The following is a 26,672-nucleotide window of genomic DNA, read 5'->3' on the forward strand; positions in this document are numbered from 1 at the left end:
CTCGACACGGGTGGACGCTTGGTCCTGATGGTACAAGTTTGTTGACAGAGTTGCTAGATTAATATATTTCTAAGTTTTTTATTTGTTGACACGTGTCTAAATGAAGAATCTGATTTTGTGTGGACTAATATAAATTAGATTTGATATTCCACAGCAGATCTTACACGTAACACAATCTATAAATTTACAATTTGAAAATTGAAGTAGATGGTTTTCTTTTTGGATTATTCGGTTTTCAGATAAAATAAACCTTTTTTTGGTCACCTCGCGAGAAGATTCCTTATTTGAGGCGTGGACTGCTTTGGCTTCGAATTTCCAATGCATCCAAAACCAGTTGCAACTATCCCTTGGTTCACGATACACAGTACAGAAAAAAAGAAGAAGATAAGACGCTATTATTAAGTTTTAAATCAAATCTTAACAGATAGAACAATCTTACAAATACACTATTTTAATAAATAAATTTTAAGTTTAGTTCATTCTGCATAGCTATTTAATAAATGTGAAAATTTATCTTATTATTTAAGAATATAAGATTTCTAGCATTTTTATACTTTTACATATACTTCTCAAATATAAAATTAAATTTTGTTGATAATTTAGTAATAGTCTAATAACGAATAATCCAATAATTTCAACAAATAAAATAAGATTAACTTTTTAAAATAGTGTAAGACCCTGGAAAATAACGTACGCTGGAGTACGCGTGGCAGCTGGAGAACGAGACACCTCAACAACGTACGTGGCAGCCGCAGGAAGAAGCATTTCAACAGCGGACACCATGTGTCGTGCTGCATGGAGCCTGGAGTGCCCAGCGCTGTGCAGTCCGCGTGTCACTCGCAGAACGTAGCATTTCATTGATGAACGCCAGGTGTCATACCGGGGAAGTCGGGAATCGGTAGTGGAAAGCACGTGTCCGCCAAAGAGAGGACGTTCGTTCGGCGCTGGAAACAAAACATGCGTTCTCAGAAAAACTCTTCTCTCTCTCTACACGCACACTCCTCTCCGAATTCTGGAGAATTCTTTTCTCTCCTCCTTCTCTCTACGATTTCCCCACCTTCTCTCTAAGATCACCACCGTTTCATCTCCTCCGATCACGATTCCGACACCATAGAAGGACTACTGGTGACAAGGGCTTCAAGAAGAACCGTTCGGTTTGTGAAACTGGACCGTTTGGTTTAACGAGCGAAGGAACTGTGGTAGAGAGGTTGTGTTTCTGCATTGAGAACGTCCGGTCACATTTTAGAGGTAAGGGAAGCTTATTAATTTAATTGATATTGTATGATGTATGAAAGTATGATATGAACTGTATGCATGAAACGTATGCTGATTGGTTTGTTATGAACGACCGTTGTTATAATAAATATGATAAATGTTGGTTGAACGTTATGTTGATTATTGATAATTATGAATGATTTATATGAATCGTATAAGGTTTATGAATTGATATTGATATGAAGTATAAAGTATGAATTGATATCTTGAAAATAGGACTGATTTTGTTATTCTTAATCATGAAAAATACATTTTCATATCTTCTTTTATAACAATCAAATTCTCCTAAAAAGAGAAATAGGAAAATTAAGAAAACAAAATAAAATAGAAGATTATACATCTATTTTCTCTAATTAGGAAGATTCTAAAGATGTTTTTTCTAATTACAATACTAACTAAGAAAAACAATTCAAACCAGAACTTTGCTCTAATACTCAATGATACGATCTTGTTTAGGAAAAAATATGAAGAATAAAGAATGCGGAATAAGAGAGATGGAGATGCCACAATCTAATCTAGCACAATGATAAGTTAAGTGAAGATTCGCCACAAATATCTTAGTCTTTGATAAGAATTAAAGTTCTAATACAAGAACGAATAGAATCTTTTCTCAAAAAATACAAATGCATATAATATGACTCAAGTGTTTACATCAACTTTTAGTATCTCTATATATAGGTATATAAGTTTAAAAATACCTCGAAATCCTAAAATAACGTCCACAACACAAAAATCACAGAAAATGAAAATTACAGATGCAAACTTTCACTTTCACTTAGGAAATCCCACTCGCCTAACAAACACTGATTGGGTCGCCCAACAAATTTAACATTTTGTAAAATTAAAATAAAATTAAAATTTATTTAATTTCTTAAATTATTCTATAATTGTATTCATGATCTTCATGTTTTTTATTTTCCTCCTTCGTGTTATCTTTGACCTTGTCATAGATCCTTTGAATGACAAATGTTCTTCCTCAAATTCTTCTCATATATGTTTATATGTTTAGGAGATAATACTTTATCATACCCTCTTTCTCGAAGAGAATTTATTCTCAAATTTGTACCACTTGAAGATTCCTTATCACGTGAAGTGTGGCCTAGGACCAAACAACAAACGGAACCGTAGAACTAACAGCTCAAACCTATTACTAAGAATATCAATCTTTGACTGGGTTTGTCTGTGTACTGGGCTGACAGCCCAACAGAATGCTACTGCAGTTTTATTTTATCATAATTGTAAAAGTGCAACATGTTGCTTTAGAGAATGGAAGTTCTATTTATGTTTTCAACTAATTCTTTATTTTGTTAGGAATGCTTCACTGAGAGATCTGAGAGCTAGTTCTGGTGATATTGTGAGGATTGGGAACAGTAATGAAATGATAAACTCTGTGGTTAACCGAGACAAAGAGACTGACACTAACCATCAGAATAAAAAAGATAATTTTAGTAGTGATGCACCACATTTTCAGAGTGGAGTTCTTCGTACCAACTGCATTGACTGCTTGGACCGTACAAATGTTGCCCAGTATGCATATGGTCTTCAAGCTTTAGGACGCCAGCTCCATGCAATGGGTTTGACTGATGTGCCCAAAGTGGATCCTGATAGTAGTATCGCTGCAGCTCTAATGGATATGTATCAAAGCATGGGGATGCTCTTGCTCAGCAGTATGGTGGTTCAGCAGCTCACAATACTGTATGACATATTTTATGAGATTCTCCTTCACAAATATCTAGTCTCCGTCTTCTTCTGCTGTTTGCTATAATACATGTGTGTATATTTTGGTGAATGACAGGTGTTTCCGGAGAGGCAGGGAAAGTGGAAAGCAACAACACAATCAAGAGAGTTTTTGAAGTCCATAAAAGGATATTATAGCAATTGTTACACAGATGGTGAAAAGCAAGATGCAATAAACTTGTATTATTCCTCTGTCCCTTGGTTAATCTAGTGTTGAATAAATAATTAATATTTTAAATATTTAATATATTGTTCTTTTTCCAGATTTTTAGGTTACTTCCAACCACATGAAGGGAAACCTGCTCTGTGGGAGCTGGATTCAGATTATTATCTCCATGTATCTGGGGTTGGGGATGATCTAATTCCTGAGAAGTGGTGAGTCATCCTAGTTAAATTGGCTGATATTAAAATCCATTAGTGACATGCACATGCTTCTATGATATTTAGAATTGATTTTCTCATTTCTTTTGTATGTAAATACAGTTTCTATTGTTTATTTTCCTTATCAGTTCATATTTTCTTCCTGAATTTTTCAGTTCTGAACCGAATCCTAAGCCTTCTGAAAGTGGTGGAATAGTATTCACCCCAATACCCGCTTGCAGAGAAGACTTTTTACGGATAAAGTTGACATCGTTTGACAAGTTAATTTTGAAGACCTGTAGTACAATTAAAAATGTAAGACTATGCTCTGAACCTGATCAAAGACCAGGTGGGAGTTCTGGAAACAGAGGAGTGGCACCTGATGCAGCGTAATTTCTCTTATTCTGAGTTGCTGTTTAATGATTTTATTTCTCGTTTATTGTACTTTTTATAGACTGCTTCCCTTTTCTCGTGATTTTCTGACATGCATATGTAAATATTAGAAATTTTATTGCCATTCCACTTAAAGACCAGTTCCTGTAGCTTTGGTTCTTATTATAAGACAAAAGTAGCTGATTTTGTCTCTCCCTACTTCTTAGTACTTACTTGACCGGTTTTATCATTTCAAAAATAATTTGTTAGGACTGGAAATGTGGGCTTACATTTTGAAACTAGGCCCGGGATTTGGAGAGTGCAGGAGAGGAGAAACAAGGGTGTGAATAAAAATGCTGATGTGGCAAAGGGTGTAACAAAATTAGTTAAGGTGTGAGAAGTAGTGGGAATATAAATGGGAGGAGAATGAGAAGAGAGGATACGAAAATATATTGTGGAATTCTGTTATGGCTTGAAGGTGCTAACTTGTCTAGAGGATGCGGCAGTAGAAATCACCATCCTAGTGTATTTTCTGTTTCATTTTTGAAATAATCCATATATTCTCTCATTTTCCCTGTTTCTTCTTCTACTTTTTGGGTCTCTGACATAATTGGTCCGCATGCCATATTGTCCTGTGCTTTTTAGCTTCTGTCCCTTCAACTAATTTTCTATCAATGCTCAGGAATCTAATTGAGATAGTTTTGTTTGATTGGTTTATGAAGGCCTATTAAATTTTGTGATTATGATTGAATAATTCACCGCATGTTCAGTTCAGATTCTAACTAACACAAGCAGCAAAAAGTTGGATTCCTTTCAATCAACTCCCTCTGATGTCAAACAACATCAAATAGAAGCAATCCATTAATCCGGTTGATAATTTTGGTAGATTATTTAGAAGACAATCTCTCTTGAAAGTAAGATTAGAATCACCATTTCTAGATGAATGTAATTTCTGTTTAAACTTAGTTGCCATTTAAGCCATTCCTTCCACCCTAACCATGTACATCATTTTGTATGGAAATAGTGGGTAGAATTTCTGACTAGTGTGAGATGCAAAAGCTATTCAGTGATCTAAGTAACTTGAGGTAACACATGTCGAGACAATGATTGTTTGTTAATCCCGAGTGAGATACAGCTAAAAAGCCCGAATTGGCTTTTTGGCCAGAGAAAGTACGAAGAGGGTTCCTCTGATGCAAAAGTAGCTTCTCATGAAACTGACGTTGAAGGATCTCATGCTAATGGATTTTGTGACTTGAATTGGCTTTCTTCTGGCAGTGATATGAATGAAGAGGATGTTTTCCAAAGGTATGTATCTTAAAAGTTCATTATCCTTGTGTGACTTCATTGCACCTTCCATTTTTCCTTTGATGATCAGTATCCCATTTGATTATTTTTCTGTTGGCTAACGTTTGCACTGTAGGTCGCTATAAAACTCATTTGTATGTTTACATTTTGCGTTGTGATTTTTTTAGCTCTAGACATAGCTGCCATGCTGATAATGGGGAACAGGCTTGGTGCATTTGAATTTGATCCGTTAAGTTGAGCTGGTGCTCTTAATATTTTAAGTGACCACGAATAATTCTAAACTTGTTTATTTTCTACAATTAAGAAGTAAGTTCATGCTACAGTTGGTTTAAATTATAATGAATGAAGGATTTCTTTTAAAAATTTATAAAGTGCTTGTTTAGGATCTACTGTATTTATAACTACCTGAAATCCCATTCTTCATTGGTTGGGAATCCAGTGTTGTCTCTTCCGGCATATTAACACTGTAGACAGTCCCACAATCTTTGTTCTCACTTGATGCCTTTAGCTTGTTCAGTTTACAGATGATGCTCTTTTTATACTTTTAATCTGGTAGGTACCTTGCAATGACCTCAGCAAATGAGGCGAATGGGTTGTATGGAGGTAGTCTCCTCGGCGATCAAGATGAAAGCAGTGAGATATATAAACATTATGCCCCAAACTGCTTAGCAGCTTCCGTCAAAGCCCCAACTTTGGCATACATATCTATCAAAGAATTGTTGACAAATAAATTGGAGGTAAAACCCTTCTTGATAATAGTTGAATGCAACTGGTGACCAATCCGTACGTATTCAAAGGATGCACACGAGCTCAAAATGCTTGTGTAGGTAAATTCATCTGGGTGAACGCCACATATTGTGATATCCGAGAACAACTCCATGACATTACTTAAATAGGCATTCTGTGAATAAACTCCTAGCATGGTGTTCCAGACAATCATATTTTTGTGAGATATAGCATCAAATACTTGGCGTGCATCATCCAGCATCGCACACTTGCCATACATATTGATCAAAGAACTTGCAACGTATATATTGGAATCGAAACCTTGCTTGATAGCCAGGGCATGAACTAGGAAGCCGTGATGGAGGGCGGCTAAACTGGCAATTGCACTTAAAACACTTGCGAGTGTCGATCTTGAGGATTTGACACCATGCTTACTCATTTGACGAAAGAAGGCAAGAGCCTCCTTATAATGGCCTCTCTTGGCATGACCAGAAATCATGACATTCCAAGCCACAACATTGCGGGTGGAGATGGCATCTGTGCAAACAATTGGCAAGCATTGTCCAGCTTTCCTAAAGAGGTGTAAGTGTTTAAGACGGTGACAAGTGCCACAGGGTCTAGAAGTGGAAAAGAAGCAGGAGAAACAGTGGTGCGTATTTTGTCAAATATGTGAAGTGCTTGCTGAGGCAAGCCGGCTCGAACATAACCAGAGATTAAAGAGGTCCAAGAAACAGGGTGGAGATGAAGGGAGGGTGCAGCGTCAAATAGGGTGAGCAGAAGTGAGAGAGTGGGAATTGGCGTAAAGATGGATGAGTGCGCCATGACAGAAGGAGGCAGATTGAAGACCCCTCTTAATTATGCAGTAGTGAACTGCCCTCCCCAACTCAACATTGTGTAGCTTTGCACAGGCGGACAGAGTGATGGCGAAAGTAAACTGATCAGGGGAATGGCCAGAGTTGAGAAAAGAAGCAAAACATCGAAGGACACTTTGGGGCAATCCATGGGTGGAGTGCATGCGAAGAAGGGAATTCCAGGCACTGGCATTCCCCTTCGCCTTCCCCTGGCACTCACTCTCAACACTCCAACGCCCATGGTAGCCTCTCCCTCTCACCACACCTCTCATTGTAACACTCACGCGCATCAATCAATTCGATTTGATTCCCTTTTCTCCCCCTTCCAACTATTCGCACATTCTTTCTCTTTTGTTCTTCTGTTATAAGTAAAATCCAATTTTGTGTATGGAACCTTCTATTCTCGTTTTTAATTAAGGCCAAATGACAGACGACATTTCATCCTTCCCTATGAAGCTCCGAGACGGCTGGGAGGCCGCACTTCCCCGCTTCCGACACTTTGCTGACACGGACACGTTTCTGGGATGTGCACGACATGGTGTCGGACACCGTTTTTAGGGCTAGACACGGCCCTGTTCTCAGACGCGGCGAAGAAGATGCGTCTTGGTTGTCGCAACCGGAAATCGAAAAAAGCGGAGTTGCATAGGAAAACTCTCTTTTTATGGAAACATTTTTGGGAAGCTTTTGATAAGGTGTAGGAAGCTTTAACCATTTTATTGTCTTATGTCCTTGCATTCACCCTTTGTGAGCTACAATAATTCAGTCTCTCTTACATGATTTGCATAACAAGGGCTCTCGTCTTTCGGTCACATATTATAATAGTTAGAATGCGACTCATGTTACTGTTATTCCGATGGTTTACCAGAGGACCAAACATTTAGAGATATTTTCTCTCGATCCAAGAGGAACTTCAACAAAGTCATATGAAATTGTTACGCTTTTCTATAAAAGTTTCTCTCCAAACCTCTCTGGAATCAATATTCTCACCTCCGATTTATGTGGGATATCAAAATACCATTAGTTGTCCCACTTCAGGTAGAAGAAGCACATCAAGTTTGTCATACTAATTTTGTCAATTCTAGATGGTTCAAGAACTATTTGTCATGCTTCCTATTTATTTTGTTTTTTCCTTTCTGTTATGCTGTTTTGTCCTATTTAGTTAGATTATTTCCTATCTATCCAATTACAAGAAAAATTCAGTCTGTGCATGCATCATTGTATCGCACTTTAAAATAAGGGAAAACAACATAGAACATTTCATCCTTAATAGTTTCATTCATCCCTAAATATCCAAAATGTCTGAAAAAGCAAAACAATAGCACTTCAAAGCAAATTCATTAGAACCCATCTCTATATATTATAAGGATTAAAACAATTAGAATAAAATTATAAGAACTAAAACCTAAGTATAGTAAAAGTACCGGAACTAAACTTCAGTTTGAGTATGGAATAACCAAGGCAATCCTATGGAGAAAAAATGTGCTCAAATTTAAAAAAGAAAAATTAATTATATATATATATATAAGGCCTGACCAAATGATAAGAAAACTGACAAAGTCTTTTGTATAAAATGTTCAAATTATACATGTCAAAATAATAACCCATCATATCCTTTGTAGTTTTTCTTCCCCAGTTAACCATCTTGTAAGCCAACTCGGATCATCGGCAAAGAATTTACAAGATCTGGGAATGATCCCAAGGTCCGCACCAACTTGGTCATACTCCTTTAGAGCTGCTTCCATTTCTGTCGCAACGCTAGTATCATTAACAATTTCATATGAACTCGTGCTTAAAGCATCTGCGTAGTGTTGCTCCCTCTCAGAGTCATTTTGGAAAAGTTACATGGCAGGTCCCTGCATGCATGCCAAGGATAAAGGCGGTAAAAACTACATTTTGGCAGCAAACATGCATATCACATCCTAATAAAGATGCTATTTTATCTGCTTCATTTCATATTTATTTCTTTGTCATTTCTTATTAAAAATATAACATGCCAATCAACCCAGCATGTACTTAAACTAAAGGAGAGATTTGTACCTCTGACAGCGCTTTCTTTGAAGCAAGCAATGGTAAGTGTTTCATACATAAGTCCAGATACAAAGTACTAGTTATGTGGGCATGTTTATATTTCTCACGGTTAAAGCACATACCTGACATAGCTCGGCATAATGTTTATATATCTCACTGCTTTCATCTTGATCGCCGAGGAGACTACCTCCATACAACCCATTCGCCTCATTTGCTGAGGTCATTGCAAGGTACCTACCAGATTAAAAGTATAAAAAGAGCATCATCTGTAAACTGAACAAGCTAAAGGCATCAAGTGAGAACAAAGATTGTGGGACTGTCTACAGTGTTAATATGCCGGAAGAGACAACACTGGATTCCCAACCAATGAAGAATGGGATTTCAGGTAGTTATAAATACAGTAGATCCTAAACAAGCACTTCATAAATTTTTAAAAGAAATCCTTCATTCATTATAATTTAAACCAACTGTAGCATGAACTTACTTCTTAATTGTAGAAAATAAACAAGTTTAGAATTATTCGTGGTCACTTAAAATATTAAGAGCACCAGCTCAACTTAACGGATCAAATTCAAATGCACCAAGCCTGTTCCCCATTATCAGCATGGCAGCTCTGTCTAGAGCTAAAAAAATCACAACGCACAATGTAAACATACAAATGAGTTTTATAGCGACCTACAGTGCAAACGTTAGCCAACAGAAAAATAATCAAATGGGATACTGATCATCAAAGGAAAAATGGAAGGTGCAATGAAGTCACACAAGGATAATGAACTTTTAAGATACATACCTTTGGAAAACATCCTCTTCATTCATATCACTGCCAGAAGAAAGCCAATTCAAGTCACAAAATCCATTAGCATGAGATCCTTCAACGTCAGTTTCATGAGAAGCTACTTTTGCAGCAGAGGAACCCTCTTCGTACTTTCTCTGGCCAAAAAGCCAATTCGGACTTTTTAGCTGTATCTCACTGGGGATTAACAAACAATCATTGTCTCGACATGTGTTACCTCAAGTTACTTAGATCACTGAATAGCTTTTGCATCTCACACTAGTCAGAAATTCTACCCACTATTTCCATACAAAATGATGTATATGGTTAGGGTGGAAGGAATGGCTTAAATGGCAACTAAGTTTAAACAGAAATTACATTCATCTAGAAATGGTGATTCTAATCTTACTTTCAAGAGAGATTGTCTTCTAAATAATCTACCAAAATTATCAACCGGATTAATGGATTGCTTCTATTTGATGTTGTTTGACATCAGAGGAAGTTGATTGAAAGGAATCCAACTTTTTGCTGCTTGTGTTAGTTAGAATCTGAACTGAACATGCGGTGAATTATTCAATCATAATCACAAAATTTAATAGGCCTTCATAAACCAATCAAACAAAACTATCTCAATTAGATTCCTGAGCATTGATAGAAAATTAGTTGAAGGGACAGAAGCTAAAAAGCACAGGACAATATGGCATGCGGACCAATTATGTCAGAGACCCAAAAAGTAGAAGAAGAAACAGGGAAAATGAGAGAATATATGGATTATTTCAAAAATGCAACAGAAAATACAGTAGGATGGTGATTTCTACTGCCGCATCCTCTAGACAAGTTAGCACCTTCAAGCCATAACAGAATTCCACAATATATTTTCGTATCCTCTCTTCCCATTCTCCTCCCATTTATATTCCCACTACTTCTCACACCTTAACAAATTTTGTTACACCCTTTGCCACATCAGCATTTTTATTCACACCCTTGTTTCTCCTCTCCTGCACTCTCCTCTCCAAATCCCGGGCCTAGTTTCAAAATGTAAGCCCACATTTCCAGTCCTAACAAATTATTTTTGAAATGATAAAACCGGTCAAGTAAGTACTAAGAAGCAGGGAGAGACAAAATCAGCTACTTTTGTCTTATAATAAGAACCAAAGCTACAGGAACTGGTCTTTAAGTGGAATGGCAATAAAATTTCTAATATTTACATATGCATGTCAGAAAATCACGAGAAAAGGGAAGCAGTCTATAAAAAGTACAATAAACGAGAAATAAAATCATTAAACAGCAACTCAGAATAAGAGAAATTACGCTGCATCAGGTGCCACTCCACTGTTTCCAGAACTCCCACCTGGTCTTTGATCAGGTTCAGAGCATATAGTCTTACATTTTTAATTGTACTACAGGTCTTCAAAATTAACTTGTCAAACGATGTCAACTTTATCCGTAAAAAGTCTTCTCTGCAAGCGGGTATTGGGGTGAATACTATTCCACCACTTTCAGAAGGCTTAGGATTCGGTTCAGAACTGAAAAATTCAGGAAAAAAATATGAACTGATAGGGAAAATAAACAATAGAAACTGTATTTACATACAAAAGAAATGAGAAAATCAATTCTAAATATCATAGAAGCATGTGCATGTCACTAATGGATTTTAATATCAGCCAATTTAACTAGGATGACTCACCACTTCTCAGGAATTAGATCATCCCCAACCCCAGATACATGGAGATAATAATCTGAATCCAGCTCCCACAGAGCAGGTTTCCCTTCATGTGGTTGGAAGTAACCTAAAAATCTGGAAAAAGAACAATATATTAAATATTTAAAATATTAATTATTTATTCAACACTAGATTAACCAAGGGACAGAGGAATAATACAAGTTTATTGCATCTTGCTTTTCACCATCTGTGTAACAATTGCTATAATATCCTTTTATGGACTTCAAAAACTCTCTTGATTGTGTTGTTGCTTTCCACTTTCCCTGCCTCTCCGGAAACACCTGTCATTCACCAAAATATACACACATGTATTACAGCAAACAGCAGAAGAAGACGGAGACTAGATATTTGTGAAGGAGAATCTCATAAAATATGTCATACAGTATTGTGAGCTGCTGAACCACCATACTGCTGAGCAAGAGCATCCCCATGCTTTGATACATATCCATTAGAGCTGCAGCGATACTACTATCAGGATCCACTTTGGGCACATCAGTCAAACCCATTGCATGGAGCTGGCGTCCTAAAGCTTGAAGACCATATGCATACTGGGCAACATTTGTACGGTCCAAGCAGTCAATGCAGTTGGTACGAAGAACTCCACTCTGAAAATGTGGTGCATCACTACTAAAATTATCTTTTTTATTCTGATGGTTAGTGTCAGTCTCTTTGTCTCGGTTAACCACAGAGTTTATCATTTCATTACTGTTCCCAATCCTCACAATATCACCAGAACTAGCTCTCAGATCTCTCAGTGAAGCATCCCTAACAAAATAAAGAATTAGTTGAAAACATAAATAGAACTTCCCTTCTCTAAAGCAACATGTTGCACTTTTACAATTATGATAAAATAAAACTGCAGTAGCATTCTGTTGGGCTGTCAGCCCAGCCCAGTACACAGACAAACCCAGTCAAAGATTGATATTCTTAGTAATAGGTTTGAGCGGTTAGTTCTACGGTTTCGTTTGTTGTTTGGTCCTAGGCCACACTTCACGTGATAAGGAATCTTCAAGTGGTACAAATTTGAGAATAAATTCTCTTCAAGAAAGAGGGTATGATAAAGTATTATCTCCTAAACATATATGAGAAGAACTTGAGGAAGAATATTTGTCATTCAAAGGATCTATGACAAGGTCAAAGATAACACATCTCCATCAAACTTATAATATTCCATAAAGGAGGAAAATAAAGAACATGAAGATCATGAACACAATTATAGAATAATTTAAGAAATTAAATAAATTTTAATTTTATTTTAATTTTACAAAATAAATTTGTTGGGCGACCCAATCAGTGTTTGCTAGGCGAGTGGGCCTCGCTAAGTGAAAGTGAAAGTTTGCATCTGTAATTTTCATTTTCTGTTATTTTTGTGTTGTGGGCGTTATTTTAGGATTTCGAGGTATTTTTAAACTTATATACCTATATATAGAGATACTAAAAATTGATGTAAACACTTGAGTCATATTATATGCATTTGTATTTTTTGAGAAAAGATTCTATTCGTTCTTGTATTAGAACTTTAATTCTTATCAAAGACTAAGATATTTGTGGCAAATCTTCACTTAACTTATCAATATGCTAGATTAGATTGTGGCATCTCCATCTCTCTTATTCCGCATTCTTTATTCTCCATACTTTTTCCTAAACAAGATCGTATCATTGGGTATTAGAGCAAGGTTCTCGTTTGAATTTTTTTCTTAGTTACTATTGTAATTACAGAAGACATCTTTAGAATCTTCCTAATTAGGGAAAATAGATGTATAATCTTCTATTTTATTTTGTTTCCTTAGTTTTCCTATTTCTCTTTTTAGGAGAATTTGATTGTTATAAATAGAGGATATGAAAATGTATTTTTCATGATTAAGAATAATAAAATCAGTCCTATTTTCTACTTGGTGTCAGAGCTCTGATCTTGGAGCTCCATCCCGCTGCACAAGTCGCGCCGCTGCCGCTGTCCGACTACCACCGTTGTCACCGTTGCCGGTTGGGGTCATTGATAGGGCAGAAAGATGCGCCCAACACTGTTAAACTGATTTTTGTCGCCTAAAATCAGAACAAAATCTGGTCCCCACTAATGTAGCATAGGGCAACCAGAATATCAATCCTAGGACTCAACAAAATTAAGTTTTAAAATGTAGAGTTAAGTCTTGTATTTATTTACTAATTATTTACTTACTAACTACTACTAAACAGGTGGGGACATTTAAAATAAAAACACAGAAATTAAAAAATTAAGAAAAGCGAAACTATAATCTGTTTTAAAATAAAAGAAGGAAGAAAATAAAGAAATAAAACCTAAGCTAAAGTAATGAAGAGATTAAACCTACTTATATCCAAAACAAAACCTATATACTAAAACTGGAACAAAATCAGAAATAAAACCAAACTGAAAAGAACTTAAAACTCAAGATTGAAAAGCATCATATCAACAAGAATGTAAAGGCTGAAACAGAAGTAAAGCAGATCATAAATTCTAAAATACTCAAAGTAAACAACTGGAACATCAAAACTCAAACTGAACTTCAACTATCACTGTCAAAAGCAAAGACAGAATTGATTTCATAGGTGAATGTACATTGATATGAATAAAAGAGTGCTTAGAGTTCTCAAGAAGACATCATGATAATGTGAATCCCAATCCAAGGTATTCTAGTTCATATTTCAGAACTTTAATTTGACTCTTTCCACTCATTTTTCCAATCAAGCTCATCAATCTAAAATTCACAAACAAATTCAAGAAACACAAATTTGAATCAATTTTTATGCATTGGACTTTTCTCTGTCTCGAGAAGACATCTCAATGAAAAATGCTCACTATGGAGACATTTAATTCCGAAAGAAATCATAAAATTGCAGAGAATCAGAATCCAAATCATTTTCTCAAAACATAACAATGGCAGAAATCAAGAACACAGAACAATCTCAACACAAACGAGAATACGAAATAGAACTTTATTAATATGAAAAGAAGATTACAACTATACCGGAAGTCACCAATATTCTCGCGACTGTCACTCTCGCAATTGTCTCAGCGAAATCCAGAAGCAAGAACAATATCTCTACTCTAAGAAAAGCGTAAAAACCCTAATCTACAGAGCGTCTGAAAATGTATCTCAAAAGTATATGAAGAAGTGTTCTCTATATCTCTATTTACATGCAGAAAAACCCCTTTTTATAGGGTTGGAGAACGAAAAGAGAAAGGGGAAAAATTGGGAGAGGGGAACCTCGCTTCACTTGGACGCTTCAATCTTCGCCCTTCACGTGGCATCTCCGGTCAGCTCTATTTGCTCGCCGGTCAGCTTCTCCTTCTCCGGTCAGCTATGGTCAGAGTGCCGCGCTCCTCTTTTCACTTCGCTCTCTGCCCTCGCTCAAGGGTGAATTTCTTTTACCCCTTTTCAAATGAAGATGAAGGGAAGAGATGCCTAAAGAGCAGCAACGTTTTTGTTCCAATTATCCAAATGCAGCCCAATTTCTCGGTGCAGCGGCCCAATCTTCCAATGCAATGTTCAGTCAGTGCAGCAGCAACAACAATGGCCTAACAGCATAATTCAACACTCTGCAATAGCAACCCAATTCCTGAAATCAGATTCACCAAGCAACAAAGAAAAATTAATCAGAAATTAAAGAAAGAAAAGAAAAATTAACAAATAAAAGAAAAGAATTTTTATCAAAAGATTTTCTAAAAAAAAATATTAATTTTCTAATTATTAACATAAACTAAAAATTATATCTAAAAACCTAATTTTAACTAAATTTATACAAAACTAAAGAATTACAAGAAAAACATAGCCTAATTCCAAGAAATTAAAAACTAAAGAAATCTAAGAAGTGATTTTTAACAAAGAAAAATATGTAAATATAGAGTGTTATCAAACACGACGACCACAACGTCGGACATTGCTCCAGGAGAGAAGCCGCCACTCGCCGCCACCGTCGTCGGCGCGTATAGCCCACGCACCTACCTCCGGTCCACTGCCACAGACAGAGTCGTCAAAGCCTCCTGAGTCTGTTCCTAGAGTCGGTGACAACCCGTTTGGCCTATATTTGAGTAGATCTGAGTTTTAAGTTCTGCTCCTTTTTTTTCGGTGTGACCCACAGGCTGTCGTTGTCTCAAAAAAGGTCACCGGAGCCTCCTGGGCTTTGAAGTAAAAAATGAAAAAAGCAAGGTATGCCTCCTGAAGAAAGCATTGTATGGGCTTAAGCAATCCACTGGAGCATGGTTTGGAAGATTTACAAAAGCAATGGTTTCCTTGGGATACTAACAAAGCCAAGGAGATCACACTCTATTCATAAAGCACTCTTCTACAAGTAAACTCACTCTATTGTTTGTGTATGTAGATGATATGATTATTGTAGGAGATGATGAAATAGAAAAATTGGCATTAAAAGATAAATTGGCACCTCAATTTGAAATGAAAGACCTAGAAAAACTCAAATATTTTCTTGGAATAGAGGTTGCCTACTTCAAGAACGGAATTTTCATCTCCCAAAGGTAATATGTACTTGATATCCTCAAAGAAACAGGAAAAGTAGGATGTAGAACCTCAACAGTTCCTCTAAAACAGAATCACAAAATTGGAAGTGAAGAAAGTGCTCCTGTAGAGAAGTCCGATTGGTAGGAAAATTGATTTATCTATCACACACAAGACCTTGCTTATGCAATTAGTGTAGTGAGCCAATTTATGCATGATCCAAGAGAGAGACAGATGCAAGCAATTGACAAAAATCTCCAATACTTGAAGTCAAGTCCAGGAAAAGGGTTATTATTCAAAAGGGAAGACATTGACTATGAAGATATATACTGATGTATGCAGCTTTTATTACTGACAGAAAATATACTTCTGGGTATTGTGTGCTTCTTGGAGATTGTCTGGTAACATGAAGAAGAAAAAAGCAAGATAGAGTATCCCGTTCTAGTACAGAAGCTGAATTTCAAGCTCTTGTTCAAGGAATGTGTGAAGAACTCTGGATGAAAATCATTTTGGATGATCTTGAAGTCAAAGTGGAGAACCCGGTGCAATTACATTATGACAATAAGTCTGCCATGAGCATAGCCCATAATCCAATACAACGTGACAAAACCAAAAACCAAAGACATTGAGATTGACAGACATTTCATCAAAAATAATCTTGACAGAGGCTTTCTAATTACAACTCATGTTCCTACATAACTTCAAATAGCATATATTTTTACAAAAGGGCTTCTCCGAGTAGATTTCAAGATTTTTTAGACAAGTTAGAAATGATTAATATTCATTTATCAACTACAGAGGGAGTGTCGTAATTAGAGAAAGAATCTTTCTAATTAAAGAAAATAGACGTATAATCTTCTATTTTGTTTTTTTTCCCTAGTTTCCCTATTTCCCTTTTTAAGAAAATTAGATTGTTACAAATAAAGGAAATGAGAATGTATTATTCATGATTAAGAATAATCAAATCAGTCCTATTTTCTACTTATACCAAATCAAGGTTATCAAACGCGAGTTAACTCGTTAACTCATACGAGTTTGCGTTTCCAGTCCTGGCTTCCGAGTTAACTCGGAAGCAAACTCGGTTTTCGAGTAAACTCGTGATTTTTGTGTTTTGGGCTTTATTTTAGGATTTCGAGGTTTTCTTAACTTATATACCTGTATATAAATATACTAAAAGTTTATGTAAACACTTGAGTCAGATAAGATTGTCTTGGTTCTTAGATTAAAACTTTAATTTTTATCAAAGATTAATATTTGTGGCAAATCCTCACTTGACTTATCAATTTGCTAGATTGTGGCGCCCCATATCTGTCTTATTTCGCATTCTTTAATCCCCATACTTTTTCCTGGACAAGATCGTATCATCAAACGAGTTTGCATTTCCAGTCCTAGCTTCTGAGTTAACTCAGTGGAATTGTAACTAAACTTCGTGGGATCGGTTAGAATAATACATAATAAACTTCGTGGGTTCGTTCATTGTAGCTCGCTCAAAATGGTGTTCGCGCTCGCTCAAATTGGTGCTCGGTCTCACACTGAGCGTTCGTCCAAAATGGTGCTCGGATTGAACTGAGCGTTCGTCCTAGTGATGCTAGGTTTTGAACTCAGCGTTCGTCCAAAATGGTGCTCGGTTTTGAACTGAGCGTTCGTCCAAATGGTGCTCGGTTTTGATTTGAGCGTTCGTCCTAAAGGGTGTTCGGTTTTATACTGAACGCTCGTCCTAATGGTGCTCGGTTTTGAACTGAGCGCTCGTCCTAAAATGGGGCTCGGTATTATACTGAGCGCTCGCTCTAAATGGTGTTCGGTTTTTATTGAAATAGCGTACGTCCAACTTCAGATTTACCACGTTCGGTTATTGATTCACGAGCGTCCGTTCATTCAACTGATTCTCAAGGTAATTAACGTTCGTCCAAATGAACAGTATATTTTTCAGCCATTCGCGAACGTAATTGTAACTCTGCCGTTCGTACTCTAATTCGAACGAGCGTCTTTTTGGGTCTCGCTCACAGCGTCCGTCCTCGGTCTTATTGTTGACAGAACGTTCGTTTTTTTTGGTTTCCCTATGAATGATTAAAATGATTATGGAATGATGAATAGTGAATGATGTACAGTATATGAGAATGAAATGAAAGTATGAATATTGAACGAGCGTTCCGGGGAGGAATGACTCTTTGATGATTATGAGAATTTGTAAAGTATGACCGTGGCCAGACTTAGCAGGCGATTCGATCCTGATATTCCGTGACTACTCGTCCTCACATAGAGGGGGTATGTCATGCGTGGGAATGGCAGGAGGTCCCCGTCACATAACAGTAATTTGGATGGAACCATCACATAACAGTAATTTGGACGGAACGGACTAACCTCGGGTGGCAGCTGATGAGAGTGCCAGTTACTACACCACCCGGGTGCGCGAACGTCGTAGCTACAGGGGAAATCATACAGTCTGGACAGTCAGTCGTGTGTTGAGTTTTATGTTAAGCGTGCGTTGAAATGAGCATGTATGTTGAATTGTTTTCCTTGAATTTGTATGTTGATGCATGAGTTAAATTACATAAGCTTACCCTTTCGTTTTTCCTTGTGTTGTCTCGTTTTGTACGTCCGTCCTGTCATTGCAATGATCATCCGTGTGGATGTGAGCAGAGAGGGATGAGCCTTTAGAAGCTATGTTGAACGAAGAGAATCTGGTTGAAGTTGAAGTGAAGACTGAGCAGTGAGACGTTCGGCAAATCCTTTAAATTCTATTATGTATGACCGATCGGTGTTTTCCTGTGTGAACCGTTCGGTCAGGATTTAATTTTACGTTCGGTTGTAATTTGTAACTCTGGTATGGATGTGCGGCTTTACGCGTTCATTCTTTATTGTTGTAAGACTATTCAAGGACGTTCGTCCTTGAGCGTTCGTTTGGTTTTATTTAGTTGGAAAACTGTACTGAATTATTATTAAATCTGATTTTCTAATTTTATGGTTTAATACTGTATTATTGGGATGTCACAATATTTAATAAAGTTCACATCAATATCTTTTAAATATTATTCAAAATAATTAATATAAATCAATTTTATTTTAGTTGTAATAAATTGAATTGAATATAATTGTTTTTTGTTTATAATAAGATTTGAGTGGCTTGAAAACTTTTCATGAATGTTATTGACTATCGAAACATAAACAAAATATTCATCTAAAAAAATTCTCTAATTTACAAATCAATAAAAAATAACATGTATTTATAATGTTTATAAGTCCTTAAGAAATCAATTACACAAAAATCATAATATCAATAATAATAATAATAACTTATGATATATCCTATACTTAGTAATAATAAAAGATAATACAAACTAATAAAATATATTATATTATGTTGATATATAATATTAAGAATATATAAAATATAATCAAACTACTAATATTTTATCACATATTTTGTTAATATATTTTAATTAAGCTATATTTTTAGACATTATTAACCACATCATGTGAATAGTGTTAAATAGACTAGCAATGTTATTTAATATATTTTTTGTGTTCAGATAAATACCGTCTTAATTATTATTTTTAGATGTTATTTTATTTGATGGTTTTAGTTACATTGAAATCTACATTTTTAAAGGATTGAAAATGAATATATTAGTTATTGGATTTGAAGTCTCGTTTATAAATTTTGGAAGTTTAGACAAATTTGTTGAATTTCTATAAAATAATTTATATGTGTTTGATTTTTCTTGTATTAAGGTGAAATTTTGTATTTGAAGTTATGGACCTCGTTAGATTCCTTCTATAGACTTATGTTGTAACATCCCAATTATATACGTCATGCATATATAATAAAGACGTCATCATGCATAATATAGGAAAGCAGTCAAGAGTTAATCAAGGATTACAGTCATCCTTAGAATAGTGCGAAATTTCCTACTAGAGTATTAGAATTTCTCCCTGGAATTTATGGGACAATTAAAAATTTAAACACTCAAAAGTTCTTCCAAATAATATGAGTCCTCGGAATAAAAGCTAGCACATCTAAGCTGCAGCACTGCCGTCTCCATCAAGAGCTGTTTCCAAAGTATCCTCCCCGTCATCTGCTCCCATCCAAGTGGATGATCATCGCCAAAGAAACATACCCAAACAGCACACAACACAAACAATGCAAGGGTGAGCTAGATATAAAAAGCATGTTATCATACATAGATTCATATAAAAGAACAATTAAAGCATACTCATTAAACCACAATTCACACACTCACACGACATGTAAACATTCATCCAAACATGGTAAACTGACATCACAAGACTTGTTACTTTATACCCCGACTTGTTGCTTTATAGACCGACTCGTCCGGACTAGAATGATTACCGAGCTATGGCGGGTCTTGCACTCGTGGTGGCTTTATGAAATTTGGGCACTCCCGCCCTGGCACTACCGCCTTGTGAAACTTGGGCACTACCGCCCGGTGGAACTTTGGGCACTACCGCCCGGCCACAGTCACGAGGTTAATCCGTTATCACTCACCTTGGATCATATGGAAGCATCCAAGACTAGGACCTCCTGCTACTCCTCACCACATGTTCAATCCTCTCTACATGAGAAGAAAGACCGTTGAAGTTTCACCCCCAAAACTGAGCTATCATGTAATCATTCTATACAACCCCAAAACACCACCATGTATCCTCTCCTTGAGGATCATGAAATTACGTTCATGAATCATACTGTTACTTTGAACCTTATCCCAAGTTATGAATAACCAGAACTACCATATTATCACAGTAAATCCAACATATCTAATTCATTCACATAAATCACATAACAGTATATATATTCCAAACATTTTGCACATAATTCAATTCAAGAGAAAATGAACTTAAAACCCAACATTTGCATAATACTATTTGGACGAACGTTATCTGCCGAACAGTAATGAACGAACGCTATTTACCAACAGGCCGAATGTAACATCCCTGTTATATAATAATCAATATTATATAATAAGGACGTTAACATTCAAATATAGAGAACAGTCGGAGTATGACGTGTAATTAAATGTAATAAATTACAGTCATCTAAATAAAAGAAACTGAAAATTCAAACTTGAACATTTGAAAGGATTGAACACTACAAGTGTTCAATCAATAAATTCTAAGAAGACTATCCTGCGAAATTAGTAACCTCTAGCTCTTGCTCCAAGGGAAACTCCGCGACAACATCTGCTCCCATCCAAGTGGATGATCATCGCCAAAGAAACATACCCAAACAGCACATAACAAAAACAATGCAAGGGTGAGCTAGATATAAAAACATGTTATACAGATAGAACAGTTAAATTCAATGTTATCATACTTAGATTCGTATAAAAGAACAATTAGAGCATATTCATTAAACCATAATTCCATCCACTCATACAACATGCAAAAGTCATCCAAACATGGTAAATTGACATCTACAGACTTGTTACTTTATAGACCGACTAGTTAATTCATAGACAGACTCGTCCGGACTAGAATGAATTCTGTGTAGTTTCGATGTTCGTGCACCCGGGTGATGTAGTAACTGGAACTCTCATCAGCTGCCACCCGAGGTTAGTCCTATCTGTCCAGATACCCTAGGACTAGGACCTCCTGCCGTTCCCACACATGACGTACCCCCTCTACGTGAGGACGAGTACTCACGGAACATCAGGATGAACAACCGGCTAAGCTTCCCACATTCATTCGTTACAAATCTCAATAACCAAATTCTGAGTCGTTCCTCCTTGGAACGCTCATTTAATCATTCATACTTTCATTTCGTCTCATATATAGTTCATCATAAACCACTTATAACCATACACTTTCATCGCTTTGAATCACATACCCTTTCACTGCTGTACTGCCAACAATGATAATGCATACATACATTCTTGAAGCCATGTAGAATAATCAATTAAAATAGTATACTGGCATGAATAAAACATCAAGTGAACACATAATGAGCAAATCAAAACACACGATCTTGCAAATACCGAAATATTATAAGTTATAAATGAACACTAGTACATCACGAGTACTACAGAGATCATGATTTGGGTGTTGAGGAAACGTCTAGATTTTTGGGAGGAATAAACCTGACAAGGCATTGCCTTGCTCCTACGTATCTCTATTTTCGGTAGAGAATCAAGGCTCACGTAGTTCTGTCTTAGATTCATTAAATGATGATCACAATAATCTATCATATTTCATACATTCTCATACTTTTATCCATATCACTTTCCAGTATATTCCACACATTAGTACATATAATTCAACTCAAAATAAAAAATAAACTTAGATAACATACTGAGTAGAATACTATTTACACGAGCCAAACATTAATTGGACGAACACCATTTTCGTACAACTGGACGACCACGATTTTGGACGAACGTCATATTCAGAACGGACGAACGCTATTTGCAGAAATTAACCGTACGCTCACTTTTAAAGGACGAACGCTCAACAACTCGAACGAACGACCTACTATTTGGACGAACGCTTACTATTGGGACGAACGCCAACTAACAACTTGGACGAACGCTCAACGTGGATGGTTTGGACGAACGCTCACTTGCCAACTGAAGAACGGACGCTCATTAACAACTCTTGGACGAACGCGCCACTACGAAGTTTGGACGAACGTGCATAGCGAATGGGACGAACGTCCCCTTTTCATTTCACCAACTTTGAACGAGCGTCCACAAACGAACGCTCTCCCACGACTACCGAACAATTTGGACGAACGTCCAAATTCACCTTGACGAACGTTCAACCATTTTGGACGAACGTACAACGTCTCCGGGAAAGTGCAGAAGTGCCTAAAACTCATTGTTTTTCCAATGGTGACCCGTGTTCATCTAACTGAGTACCTGTGTTGGACTTTCTGTACATTTAGGCTAATTCTCTCGAGTAATCGTTTACAAGGGTGCTGTAAACGATTACCAGACACCACTCTCAGTCATACATCAATCTCATTCCATAATAGCGTACGTTCAACATCTGGACGAACGTTCTTAGACATTTGAACGAACGTTCTATGTGGCTCTAAACGGACGAGCGTTCTTAGCATTTGGACGAACGTCCAAATTGAAACCAAATTGGACGAACGTTCACTCTGGCATCGCGCGCTCAGGCGCGATATGCCAAGCGCGGCATTTCCAGTGCCACTCGCGCCTGGGCGCGACAGTGGGGCGCCCGGGCGTGACGTGATGCAGAGTTCTGCAATTCTGCAGATTTGAGATCAGAACCTCTCTTACCATTTTTAACCCTTTTTAATTAACTTCTAACACCCTTAATTCATGTTTTATACTAGATTGGACCTACCTAATTTATTATAACCGTTCATTATTCAATTCTTAAGGGATTCATACTCAAATTCAATACATACAACCACAATTTTCCAGAAAATCCAACTCATGCAACCACTATCAACATCCAGAAAATCCAACTCTCCTTACCTCTTGAAGACTTCCTTCAAGAACTTGATCTTCTACCACAGGTTCTCTCTCCGGTCCTTCTCCAATAGAATCCTCCTTCTTCTCTGGTTCCCTTTTTCCCTTTTCCTTTCTCCCTTTCTCTTTTTGATTGCTGCTTCCTCCTGGCCTTCCTCTCAGTCCCAACTTCCAGTGCTCCTCCAAGCCTTCAATACATTATTTTGCCCTCCATTCTCTCTCAGGTTTCTCCCTTTTTCTCCTGCTGATACCTCCCCGTTCTTTTTTTTTCTGGATCCCCTCCCCCACACCAATAAGTATCCGTGACCAAATAGTTCCTTCCCCCTTTTCTTATCCCTTCCTCCAATAATTGTTTCCAATAAAGAAAAAGGTGGGTGACCACCGTGTCCCCACCACTCCTAAAATCACGGTCCTTACAGCAAGGAGGGAGCCTTCCACCTGCACAGTTCCGTTGAAAGTACTTCACCATCCAGCAGCGTTCCAGCACCGTGAAGCAACCTCTAATGGGTCTCACTGCCCCTTTTGAGCAGCACACGTCCAGCAGTGGTGTTCTCCATTCCAGCAAGCGGTGTAACTCCATCTAGACGTCCATGCATCCAGTCATCTCCAACAGTTCAGCAGAAACAGCGGAGTAGGAAAGTCCATGCAAAGAGAGCCACCGAAAGAGCTTGGAAGAAAAATTGCAACTTGAAATAACAGTCCAGCAAGCTTCACGGTGGGCAGAGGTACACATGGTTTTCACGGTCTAGAAGATGGGCAGCAACAAAGGAGATGCAGTGCCCACACAGTCACGTCCCTGTACAGCAGCACAGTTGATTCACGTCTAGCATGGAAAGTGAAGAAGGAAACACGTGGGAAGGGAGAACGTCAAGCAGCTGTCACCTACGAGAGTGGCTGATTACTTTCTCAATCAAGAGGCTCCTGCTTAGCAGCTTGGAGAGCTCATTCTAGCAGCTTGGATTCACGTGAATTAGTCGGAGATGAAGCTGTGAGGAGATTGAAGGAAGAGTTGCATTTCAGCTGACGCAATGGAGTTTTCCTAGCTTGGTTTGGCAACGTTTCCAGAAGCCACCCGAAAAAGAGCTGGACCGAGAGAGGGCCACCCAGTTTGAAACTAATGTCCATTGGAAATAGAGAAGGAGGATGTTGATTCACGGACATGGCAGTAGAGGAAGTGGAAAGCTGGAGGTCACGGGCTGCTGCCAAAAGGAGACAAAACCCAAAGCTGGGGTCCTTACACCGATTTAATACAACAATCAATGTTGAATGTTGAAACACCCAAGAAGATATCATTTTCAAAAAGATATCAGTCTCCATCAACTTTTAAAAAAGATATATGATTTATCAATTCTTAATACAACTACCATAAGACAACATTGAAACAAATAAATGATAACAAATTAAAAAGAGTTTGTCAATACAAATAGAAATAATCATAAAGATTTTATAACTCAACACAACTTTGATTATTTGAAGCTAGAAAACACTTTTCAAAATATGAATAACTTTGTTAATTTTAATATAATTCAGTCAAAATAATTGCAAAATTACTTCAAAGATTGAGATTGAATGTCTATTTATGAAGTTTTTAAAACACTTATTTAAAATACAAAGTTACGCTTTTATTGATTGTATGAAACATATAATCAATTATTTTAATTGAATTTTGAAAATTAATCATAGAGCTTTCAGCATTTTAAACAATTAAGGAGCATAGTTGTAAGGCAACAACAATAGTTTGGAGATTGACCATAATCTCTTGTTTGATGACGTTCGAGACAAGGTCATTCGGTTTAAATTACAGGTTATTCCAAAATTGTACGACCAACTCTGTCAGCATGTGGGTATCCCAATCAAAGTAGTTGTGGATGCCACAGTGAGAACATCATAGCTATACTCTTAAGTTCTTGAAGATTAATCTAGTGTTAAAGGTAGAGCCTTGTTGATTTGTCTTTTGTTGGACCAACAATTGAAACTCTGCAAGCAACATCATAAACATCTTCAATGATGATGGAAACTTCTTAGTTCAGATTGGTGATCATGGTAGCAGGTAAGTGTTTTTGGAAGTTTGAGAGCTTTTAGGAGTGAACAAATTTAGTACATTCTAGTCGTCTGAATGAAAAGGAAAGATATATTTTGACATTGCATACGTATATTTACCTCTTGGTCTTTATCTTAAATTTTGACGAGAGGGATTTACATTTCGGCCGAGCAAGATTTATCGCTCGGTCTTTTTCTTAAGACTCTTCAAGAGACTTTTTTCGCTGGATATGCACTTCTTTAGCAACTTTTAGGAACGATTGATTGGACATCAATTACCTGGCCTTATTTATTCCATAATGAAAGCGTAGGACAATAACAAAAGTCTAAATCAAATGAAACTAAACTTAACCATGACATTAATAGAGTTTTGGAGGTTTCTCCTTTCTCCTGTATTTACCAAATTTGCCGGTGTTACCTCCTGTTTCTGATTGGATGCGTATTGTCTCCTAAAGAAGCTTTCCACAATAGCGAAGCAATCCACTGTGTTGGGAGGGAGAGTGTTATACCATTCCAATGCCTCTTCCTTAAGTGACAATGCGAAGGATCTGCACATGATCGGGTCGCTGTTTGTATAGAATGTCATTGCATTACCGAACGTTTGGTTAAATGCATGATCGGGTCGCTGTTTGTAGGTGGAATACGAAGTACTTCCAAGATGGAAGTCTGATATTTCTTCCGTAAGAAACTACTTTGACCTTCCAAAAGCTGCACGGCAATACGTGGAAAGGGTAGAAGAACTTGTGGGGTCCCTATTCACTACATTGGTGTTGGACCTGGACGTGATGCCCTCATATACAAATGATTTTTCATGTTGAATTTGCATGCCTCTGTAGGTAAAGTTGAGGCTTTTTGCGGTAGGGATGCCAATTCCCGCTAACATTTGATGAGTTTTGGGATGAAAACATATTCGTGGTGACGAGTGAGGATCACCTACATGATGTAAATATGGTGCTAGCCGTTTTTAATGGCATTTTGGGTTTCATATAGAAATTTGATTCAGGATACTCGACCGTCTAATTTTGCAATACTTGTCGTGGCAATGATGAGTCTCAGTTAGATGTACGGTGATAACATGTGTTCCCTTATTGTGTTACTCATGTGGTAGAAAATAAATGTTGTACTATTAACAATGTTGCATCATGGTTTTGTTGCTCCTTGCAATCTTTATTTATTCTCTCTTATCATTTCCCATCAATTTCACATGGATTTCTGGCTTTAGTTCTTAAGAAATAAATTTTTCTACAAAGTGTCTGTTCTAGTCTATTTTAGTATGATAATATTTTGGAAAAGATAATTATAAATATAAAAGGAATCTATCACCTACAGAGTACAGAGAACAGAAGAATCTGTTTGAATTTTAGTTTGGAAAATTAAGCCGAGTTAAATTTAGTTGGAGTTGAAATTTTCCTATTTATAGATTTAAGTTAATTAAAGTTTGACGTTAATTTTGCTTCCAGCTAGATCTAAATGAAAGTGTAGAACATATGGACGTATTATTTAATAAAAATTAAAAGTTATTGAGTATTTAAATCGAAATCCAAATCTACCTTTGAT

General features: G+C 36.9%; 2 pseudogenes; one reads left to right on the top strand and one right to left on the bottom strand.

The window, feature by feature from the left end:
* The first annotated feature begins 2,581 nt into the window (after positions 1 to 2,581).
* Positions 2,582 to 7,448, top strand: LOC128197539 (phosphatidylinositol-3-phosphatase SAC1-like; annotated as a pseudogene).
* Positions 7,449 to 8,163: 715 nt separating this feature from the next.
* LOC128197347 (phosphatidylinositol-3-phosphatase SAC1-like) lies at positions 8,164 to 14,850 on the bottom strand (annotated as a pseudogene).
* Positions 14,851 to 26,672: the final 11,822 nt, after the last annotated feature.

Source organism: Vigna angularis, chromosome 6, assembly GCF_016808095.1.
Source record: "Vigna angularis cultivar LongXiaoDou No.4 chromosome 6, ASM1680809v1, whole genome shotgun sequence".
Classification (NCBI taxonomy): Eukaryota; Viridiplantae; Streptophyta; class Magnoliopsida; order Fabales; family Fabaceae; genus Vigna; species Vigna angularis.